This window comes from Manacus candei, unplaced genomic scaffold (genome assembly GCF_025592945.1).
Source record: "Manacus candei isolate 608988 ecotype Guabito, Panama unplaced genomic scaffold, ASM2559294v1 h1tg000084l, whole genome shotgun sequence".
NCBI classification, from domain to species: Eukaryota; Metazoa; Chordata; class Aves; order Passeriformes; family Pipridae; genus Manacus; species Manacus candei.
In genome coordinates, this window is record NW_026138132.1 from 3,588,177 (window position 1) to 3,597,617 (window position 9,441).

The 9,441-nt window shown below is 45.5% G+C and overlaps 1 long non-coding RNA gene across 1 annotated transcript in view; it reads right to left on the minus strand.

Moving 5' to 3' along the window:
• The window catches only part of LOC127482029 (uncharacterized), a 28,442-nt gene extending 20,308 nt beyond the window's left edge, over nt 1-8,134 (minus strand). Inside the window, exons 1-2 of the long non-coding RNA XR_007908409.1 lie at nt 8,038-8,134; nt 2,798-2,987 (exon numbers count right to left, since the gene is read on the minus strand). This is a non-coding gene — a long non-coding RNA (uncharacterized LOC127482029). The remainder of the gene's footprint in view (nt 1-2,797; nt 2,988-8,037) is intronic.
• Between the last annotated feature and the right edge of the window lie 1,307 nt (nt 8,135-9,441).

The following is a 9,441-nucleotide window of genomic DNA, read 5'->3' on the forward strand; positions in this document are numbered from 1 at the left end:
ACAGAGACAAAAGAAAGGCAAACTTGCCTTTTTAATTGACCCCCACCCCACCCCAAACTGTGTCCTTTCCCCTATTCCCTGGGAGCTCAGAGGGAATTGTCAGTGCCAACTGGTGACAAGGAATAATAGCACAGGAGCATCATCCTGCCTGATTCTGTCAGCTAATCCTGGCCAAGATTAGAAGAGGAAAAGCCCAGCCCACACAAATAAAAGATGTTATGAAATCCAGCTTGGCTGCAACAATTCTATGGGTGCTTCAGTGCTATTATATGACCTTTAAAATACCAAGAACCAATTCACATGCAAGAAAAAATACAAAATTTAGCAGATTTTTAGTTTGGGGGATCCATATGACACTTCTACCCACAGGAATGGGGACTCCTGCTGGGACTGACACTCTCTACATGATCCATGTTTTCCCAGATGGAAACCCCAAACAGGAATCCTCTTCAGCAGTCCTGAATTAATGAATATTAATCAAGTATCCAGGAGAAAGAAATCTGACTCCTTATAAGTAACTCAGAGCTCCTACAAATGGATGGGCCCTAAATCTCCACATCCTTCAAAATGCAGACTGATGGAAACGATGGTCAAAAACATCCCAGAGGTTTAGGGATACATGGTGATCTGTCAGCCAAGGAGCAGCACTGGGTATCAAACACAGGTTAACTGAGTCCCCAGCCCTTCCTGCAGCACAGGTTGATTCTGAGGAGCTAAAAGTGTCCTTTTGCTCACCCCACCAGTTTTTCTTCCCTCTCTTTTAGCTTGGCTGTCAGTTCTCTCCTCGTTCCATTTGGAGGGGTGAGAAAGAGCAGGGCTGTGACCAGTGTTCCCAGGGCTGATGTGTGCATTTCTCACTTCAAAAGAAGTGAAATGAGGAAATGAGGACAAAATTTAAGTCATTTTCTTAACCTGGTGACCCCCAGAAGGCACAAATAAAAGTCCCATATTTTTGTCATCGAGATGATAGCAGCAATCTCCAGACCTGTGTGAGGCCCCAAACATTTACCTGGCACATTCCCTGAAAGCCACAGTAAAAAAGATAAGCCCAGAGCAAAACCCATTTCCCTGATAGTGTTTCTGTACAGAGCAATCTTAAAGAAAATATAAACAGGAGCTGACCATTTAAACCCACCTCAAAAAATGGCAAATTCTGGCTCTTTGTTGGGTTCTTCTTGGAAGCCACAGCAGAGGGGAAGCACAGCAAGGGAATGGAAACTCTCCTTCACTGACACTTCTCCAAAGGTGAAATTCCTTCTCCCAAGATTTGGGGTGAACTTTGGGTCTTCAGCAAGAACATGCAGGTTTTGAGGTGCAGGACCAGGTATTTTAGGGGACTGTTTCCCACTTCCAAGCTCCACATCAAGCCCCATTTAACCTTCCTGGTGCACAGACATCTTTCCTTGCCAACGTGGGACATTATTCCTGCTGCTCCCTTCCAGGGAAGCCCCAGCAGGACTCTGTGCCTCGTTTTACATCTCCAATAAATGGAGATGACACAATTTTTGTTCACTACCAGAGAAGTAGAAAAGCATCTGAAACAAAGTTGGGAAAGATCTTTACATTCACCTCAGCTGGAGCTGAGTCCAGGACTGGCCTGGGTTGGGAGGGACCTTAAAAATCACCTGGTTCATTCCAAGGATGCACAGTCTGGGCACTGGAATTGTTTTTTTCCTCATCCATTTTACATTCTGCCTCCTCCTATCACTGTGAGAGAACAGCTCACTTTAAAAGCTCTGCTAAAAACCCCTTTGCCTTGTCCAGAGACACTCAGAAAATGCATCAGCCAGTGACACCCATGACAGACAGAGACATTTATAAAGCTAACAAAGCAAAAAAGCATCAGCCCATCTGAAGGCTGAATACAGGTGACACAGCACTGCCTCTCGTGTCCCAAACTGCTCTGGGTATTTCTGCAGCTCATAAAGCAGAATTCCAGTTCCATTTACCCTTCCCAAGAGCTTTGTTTCCTCTCTTTGAGCTCTACATCACTTACTCATTGCAGAAAATCCTGGTGCTTGCCCAGGACTGAGAAGCAAAAAGTTTCTCAATAAAAAACAAGCAAGGGGGGGAAAGAAATAGGGGGGAAAAAGAACTGAAACGAAGCAGCTCCAAAATTGACTGCCAGAACAAAGGGTTTATTTGGGAAAACCATCCCTAGGCTGCAGATGGGGCCTGCCTGCTGCACCAGGAGATGTTTCTACAAACACAGAACATTGAACTTCAGCAGGAAGCAGGTGTTTGGGATGAGGAACAGGAAGGCAGGGATGGGATGGAGCTGAGCTGGGCTGCACTGAAAATACACCTGATTCAGAAAAGGTAGAAAATTATACAGAAGAGACAAGACACCCTGAGCAATCTCCTACCTCTGAGAAGTGATTTCGAGAGCTCTTAAAACCAGCAACCAGCACCACAGCAAGATTTGAGACACCTGCACCATGAATAAAACATCTGCACATTCCAGAAAGGGCAGAGGAGCCTCCGGGTACAGGAAGGGGATGGAAGAAGCAAAAGTTCAGCTCCCAGTTTTTGCTGCCTTGAAAAAGCCACTCTGTCCATAATTTTTGTAATTATCCACAGAGGGTCTCTCCCTGAAATCCTTCACTCAGAGTGTTTTGTTTCCATGACCCACAAACCTTCCCCATGTGTGTGACTTGTCTTCCTCTGGTCCAGTCCCAGGTTACAAAAACCAGGCAGAAGAAAGAAGGAAACAGATAAAAGTCAGGGCAGTCAAAATAATCCCTTTGCATACAAAAGTACTCGAGGATAAAAGCAACCTAGTTTAAGTTTTACTCACATTTAGGCTTGTCTTGGGGACGAAAGGGAGTGAGAAGGACAGAAGCAAAGGGGAGCACAGCTGGTTTTATGATTATTAAAGGAAGTGTTGCATGGTTTGCATTCAGTCATTCTTCTGATGAAGTCACGGTGCCTGCAACAGGATTTACTCCCTGGGATAATCCTGAACTGCTTTTCCTCCTTCTTCTGTTCTTCGAAAAAAAAAAAAAAAGAAATAAATTAGTCAGATGATCAATTCTGTAATTCGCAGTTGCCAAGCAGCTTTGAAGCAATTTAGTGATTTGGATACTTATTTCCTCCCTGTACTGATGGCAGGAGATGATATAAGGATATTGAGTCTTAATAATCTATTCATTCCCTTGATCAAACTGAGGGGACCAGAATCAGAACTATCTTTTCTTTATGGTAATTTTGGTTTTGCAGGAGCCTGTTTTTCTGGTGTGCACTGTCTTTATGTCCATTTAAGCTCTGAAAAAGAAAACCCTATTTGAAAAGTACTCAGATAGCTCCCCCCTCACCCCCCCCCCCCAAGTCTTGCACCACCTACAGATGGACACTCAGGAGATTTAAGATGCATTAATTAAAATGGTGAAGTTAATGAACACAAAAGAAATGTGAGCATTGTCATTCAGAAGCCAAGTGTCTCCTGTTCATTGCAGTTTAATCCTCCTTCAAGGATTAATGTCAACAATAGAATCTAAATTCTCTAAACACCTTATCAGATTGGCATTTCCACCCAACTATTAAACATTTATCACAGCACCAAAAGCCTGTATCTAATTCTTTTCATCCACACATCTCCAATTGTTCTGTAAAAGAGCTCTAACACACCACTGCCCTCCTGACAGGATGCCAAGGGAGGGCCCAGGAGCACAGGAGAGAAGGGACCTGCTTCCAGTGCCCAGGGAAATGTGGGAGGGGGGCCCAGGAGTGGAGCCCCCTCTCCCAAACCCCCCCAGGTGTTTTTTATGGTGCTCCAGCATCCTCAGGGCTCCAGTGCCAGCCCCCACCTGCACATAGGGACACTGAGGGGGGGGCAGCTCCTGGGGCTCCCTGGGGGGGTTCACCTGGAGAAGAGAAGGCTCCAGGGAGAGCTGAGAGCCCTTCCAGGGTCTAAAGGGGCTCCAAGAGCTGGAGAGGGACTGGGGACAAGGGATGGAGGGACAGGACACAGGGAATGGCTTCCCAGTGCCAGAGGGCAGGGCTAGATGGGATATTGGGAAGGAATTCTTGGCTGTGAGGGTGGGGAGGGGCTGGGATGGAATTCCCAGAGAAGCTGTGGCTGCCCCTGGATCCCTGGAAGTGTCCAAGGATGGGTTGGAGCAACCTGGGCTAGTGGAAGGTGTCCCTGCCCATGACAGGGGAGTGGAACCAGCTGATTTTAAGGTCCCTTCCAACCCAGTTCATTCCATGATTCTCTTCAGATGCTGCATCCTGGAAACCAGAGGGGCCAAGCATTAACCAGATCACCAACTCCATTTTCAGCAGCATCTCTACACAACAAACATTTGATTTATGCTGACAATGAATGCTGTTAACTTTGTTTTTGGTGCCACTTCTTTTCTCACTGCTCATTCCTGTTAATACACAAGTAAAAGCCAAAGGAATCCTCCTCCACGGGCACACTGTGCAGGGTAACCCAGATTTGTTGTGAGCTACATTTATGATTTTGTCAAAAAGGCTCCTGTCTCTCTCCCTGAGAGTCTGTTACTCAACTTAATGTATCTCTAAAGCCCTTTCAGTTCTGATGGCAGGCTGAATTTTCAACTGGAGGTTTTGGTTGCTTTTGGTTTTGTTTTTTTTTTCTTTTAAAGGTAATTTTGTGTCTTAGAAAGTGGGAAATTCTGAGAGAAGCATCAACAAGACCTTCAGCACAGAGTCCCAGCCAGCTGGCTGCAATATTGACAGAAGAGGTAATATGTGATATACTGATGGATTTCTTTGGGTACCCAGGTGTGGAGAGTGGAACAGCACAAGTGAGAAAGGCCCCAGAGTAACCATTTGTGGAGAGAAGAAGATCTACCTCAAAGGAAACAGGAACTCAGTGAGGATTATTACTGTTTTAAACAATAATGTTGTTACTATTGATTCATTTCTGCAGAGATGAGAGGAAACCCCTGAGAGCCAGAGGTCTGTAATGCTGCAACACTTCTGAGCAATAACAGCTCAGGTGATGTTACACCCCCAAAATAGGTGTAATTGTGCTGCTTTATTTGCTCAAGTTATTCTGCAAGGAAAATACTTGCTGTAAGCACTTCTGATTTTCTGGTATTAATTCTTTACTCTGGTGTTATAAGAGAAGTAGAGGGACAGGGGGAGCAGTACCTGGAAATGTTTCTATGAGACTGAGAACTTCTTACTTTAAATCTGTTCAAAGCCAAGCACATGTACCATAGATCCCCTTAAGAAAATATGGAATATTTCGGGATATATGGAATGGTTTTGTCCTAGGAGATGCCTCTCTGTGCTGTCAGACCTGTCCAGAGCACCCCAGTCTGTGAGCAACCTTTTGTCCAGCTGGAGAATAAAGGAATCTGAAGCTAAAATAACAAAAGAAACTTTAGGCATCTAAAGAAAATTTCCACCAGTTCTCTAAGGAAATCTCATTTTGCATTAAACCCTTCAGAGTTTTTAAAACAAACCCAAACCCTCAAACTCCAGAAAGAGACACTGGAACAGCCAGTCCCCACCAGTCACTTGGATGTGAAGGCTCAGATTAAAACAGCATTTTTCAAAAGCAAAGAACACAATAATAAAAGACTCACAGAGTGAATTACATTAAAGCCCTTCCTAGAATTCTTAGTTGTCCTAAAGAAACAAACACTTCTGAAGGAAACCATTCCTGATGTTTCCCTGGTACCACAAGTGCTTCACCTCCTTTCTTAAATCTGCATTTCAGTTTTGTGTTTTCACAACAAAGTGTCTATTTCCCCTTAATTATAATTTTCCAGCCCATTTAGTTCCTGCTCTGGGTTCCTGTCACTCTTATCACAGAGGAGGAAAATAGGAAACAATCTTTTTCTTCTTCTTTTTTTATTTTTTTCTCCCTTTTCTCTGAGCACAGTTTCCTCATTAAAGCAAGTCTTCCATAAATTCATGGATTGTGTGGCGAGGAGAAGGTCACTACATGTCATTACAATCTGATTAGACAAGACTGTTTTCTAAACTCTCTCCACTGTGTCCCCAGCACTCACCCAGGCTGTCACAACATCCCTTCCCCTGCGACAGCCTGGCTTTGTTTGCCTGGAGAAGTGCTTTGGGTAATGAATTAAAAAAAAAAAAAACAAACCAAAAAAAAAACAAAACACCACAAGACATTTAATAAAAAGCCTATTTTTCAGTTGGCTCAGTTCCCCCAGTTGCCTCACTGTGAGATGAAGAGCTCCACCAGCATTAGCTTTGTTTGCAGAGGGCACCCAGGGCACGCTGAGTTCACCTGACACAGGTGCCATCACCTGGGAGCCCTGTGGCAGTGCCAGGGAGAATCCTCCCTTCCAGGATGGCATTGGGATACTTTAAACAGAAAGTAGAACTTTTCCTGTGCATGATCCCCCTTTCCACAGGAGCTCCTCTGCACTGGAGCCAGGCTGGGAGAGCTGGGGGTGTTCACCTGGAGAAGAGAAGGTGCCAAGGAAACCTGAGAGCCCCTTCCAGGGCCTGAAGGGGCTCCAGGAGAGCTGGAGGGGGACTGGGGACAAGGGATGGAGGGACAGGACACAGGGAATGGCTTCCCAGTGCCAGAGGGCAGGGCTAGATGGGATATTGGGAAGGAATTGTTGGCTGAGAGAGTGGGGAAGGGCTGGGATGGAATTGCCAGAGGAGCTGTGGCTGCCCCTGGATCCCTGGAAGTGTCCAAGGATGGGTTGGACGGGGTTTGGAGCAACCTGGGCTAGTGGAAGGTGTCCCTGCCCATGGCAGGGGGGGTGGGACCAGCTGATTTTAAGGTCCCTTCCAATCCAAGCCATTCCATGATCCCATGATACAATAATAGAAGCAGAAGTATCTGCAACGAGCTCAAAGCTAAAGCTCAATTACTTGTCAGGGCAGACAATGGAACAGGGATGATCCCACGTTTTAAGAGACACCTGAGAGTTTCTTCATGCTTTAAAAATAAAACTCTTCACTTTGCTTTTCTGTGTGACAGAATCCTCTCAAAGAGCAGACAGGCTCCTTTCCCAAAGTTTCTTTTGTGTTCCCCTCTTTGTGCTCTCACCCTTTGTCGCCGCTCGGGCGACGGGCGAGCTCTGAGCACTGAACAATTCTGCTCTGGGACGTGGGAGAGACACTGAGGACGTGTCTCACAAGTAAAAAGCAACTCTGAGACTCTTCAAAAAGAAGAAGAAACGTCGAGCTTCGCCCAGCCCCGAAGAGGGGGTGCTGCACAGAGGCACTGTGCCCAAAACCAGCCCGTTTGTTCCAACTCCCTTTTTCTACCCGAGGATTTGCAAGCAGCTTTTAACACTGGCACCTACAATCTCTAGCAGACCCTTTGTAGCTCTGTTTCTGTGTTCCCTTCCACAGGAGCACCAGGAGATGAGAAACAGCTCCCCAGCTACAGGAGCACGTGGTGTATCTCGGGCAAAGCTCTTGGCAGATGGATCCCAAACAGCCTCAGGAGCTCTCGGTGTCCCTGCTCTCAACACTTTTTGTGCCTTCCCAGTGAAACAAGAGGCCAGGCCCAGAAGAGTTAGCTAAGAAATTTGGGCCTGCTAACAAGCTACCAACATCCAAAACGATCTGTGCTCGTTCTGTTCTACTTACTGCACCAAAACTTAAGAGAATGGTAAAAGAACATGTCATAGGCCTAGAGGTGATAAATTAAGATGCAGTAGGACAAGGGAGACATTTGAATAGAAGAAACAGGCCAGGAGCAGAGGCTTTTTCCAAGCTTCAGTGAATGGGTCGAGAACAATGGAAAAGAAGAGAGGTCAAGCTGAGGAAGATGAGTTTAAGATGAGTTTAAGCCCCCAGAGGGGGAAGATGAGATTAAGCCCCCAGACCCAGGGAGGAAGATCAGAACTCCCACCAAAATTGAGGACCAAGAGAAACACCACCCCAAGCCCTGCCTGAGCTCCACCTACACTCTGCCTGTTATTAATATGCATAGATAGATGTTGGAATCACTTGAATATGCATTTAATCATATACAAAAATTGTATAAAACCTGCTGATTTTGTGTGAAGCCTTTGAGTAAGTTTTTCCAGCAGTAGCTGGCCTGCTCCCAGAGCTGTCAATAAACACCTTTGCTGCTCAAAGACCAAAAACCTCTGGGAAGTTCATTATTCCGGATTTTTCAGATTCACTGGCAAAGACCTGACGTTCCAGGTGGGATCTTCTGGTGCAGTGTTCAAAGCCCTGCCCTGACTGGGTGGGCCCGTGGCCCTTGGTGTCCCAAATGTCCCTGAAGGTCAGGGAGAAATGACCTCGTGTGTCACAAAACTGGGATCAGCTTCTGCTGTGGCTGTGGTTGAAGGGACAGAGCTGCCCACGTAGTCCTGGGAACTGGGACGAGCACCAAAGCCAACATTTATTCAGTGGGATGAACAGGTTGAAGATGGAATCCCTGCCTGGCATCGCTGAGCCCCCTTTCCCAGGCTCTTCCCAAGGTCTTTCAGTGCCTGTTCAGCTCCCTCCCACCCACCTCTGCCTCCCCTCCAGCTCCTGCTGCTGTGGAAAGCCACCAGAAGATGCAGAGCTGTCAGAACTAATGGCTGGTGGAACAGATGGCAAAGAGGAGTTAATTGATCTACTGGGGCAGCCCGAGCTGGCCTTGCAGAGGAGAATATGCAAAGAGGGGAATATGCAAAGATCCATAATGAACTTCCATCAGTACCCAGGAAAGTTCTGTCACAGAGTCTGTTATGTGCCTTTCATGATGCAAATCCACATTCCAGCTTAAATGACTTCTTGTATCCAGTGCAGGAAACTTCACTCCTTAAAATGACCATGGGAAAAGTATTTTAAAGATTTTTCTTTAGGTTTCTCCAAAGCAAAATTTCTTCTCCTTGGTTACTACAGCTGGAATCTTTTCACTGAAGAACTGGTTTCCCTTTGCCCTTTTTGTTTTTTCAAGTCTATGTCAAAAGGAGAAGCATGTCTGCAGTTTGTCACAAAATGTCTCTGACAGGAGAGAGAGAGAAAACTCAAAGAGAGATGCTCAAAAAATCAGAAAATCAGCAGCAGTGTTACTCTGAAAAACATACCACTGGCACATCCACAGTGAAAATCACAGCACATTAGGAAGTTGTAGAATCCCAGAATGGTTTGGGTTGGAAGGGACCTTAAAGCTCATCTCATTCCTGCAAGGGCAGGGACACCTTCCACTAGACCAGTTCTCAGAATAATTAAAAAAAAAAACCACATAAATCCAGCTGTTGGAAATCACTAAAAATAAAAGATGGATATTTCAAGTAATATTAAATTCTGGATGAATTATTTTTTCCCCAGAGTAACAAATTAAAAAACATATGCAAGACTAAAAGAAAACTGGAAATCTGAAGCAACAGAAAAAAACCTGTATTTCTACCAGTGTTGTTATTCTTGCAACCTTTGAGGAATTTAACTTAAAACTTGCCTTCCTCCCCATCAGGTAGAGCAGCAAAGCTGGTGCAGACAATCCAGAGTGTTTAAAAGAGAGTCCTTGCA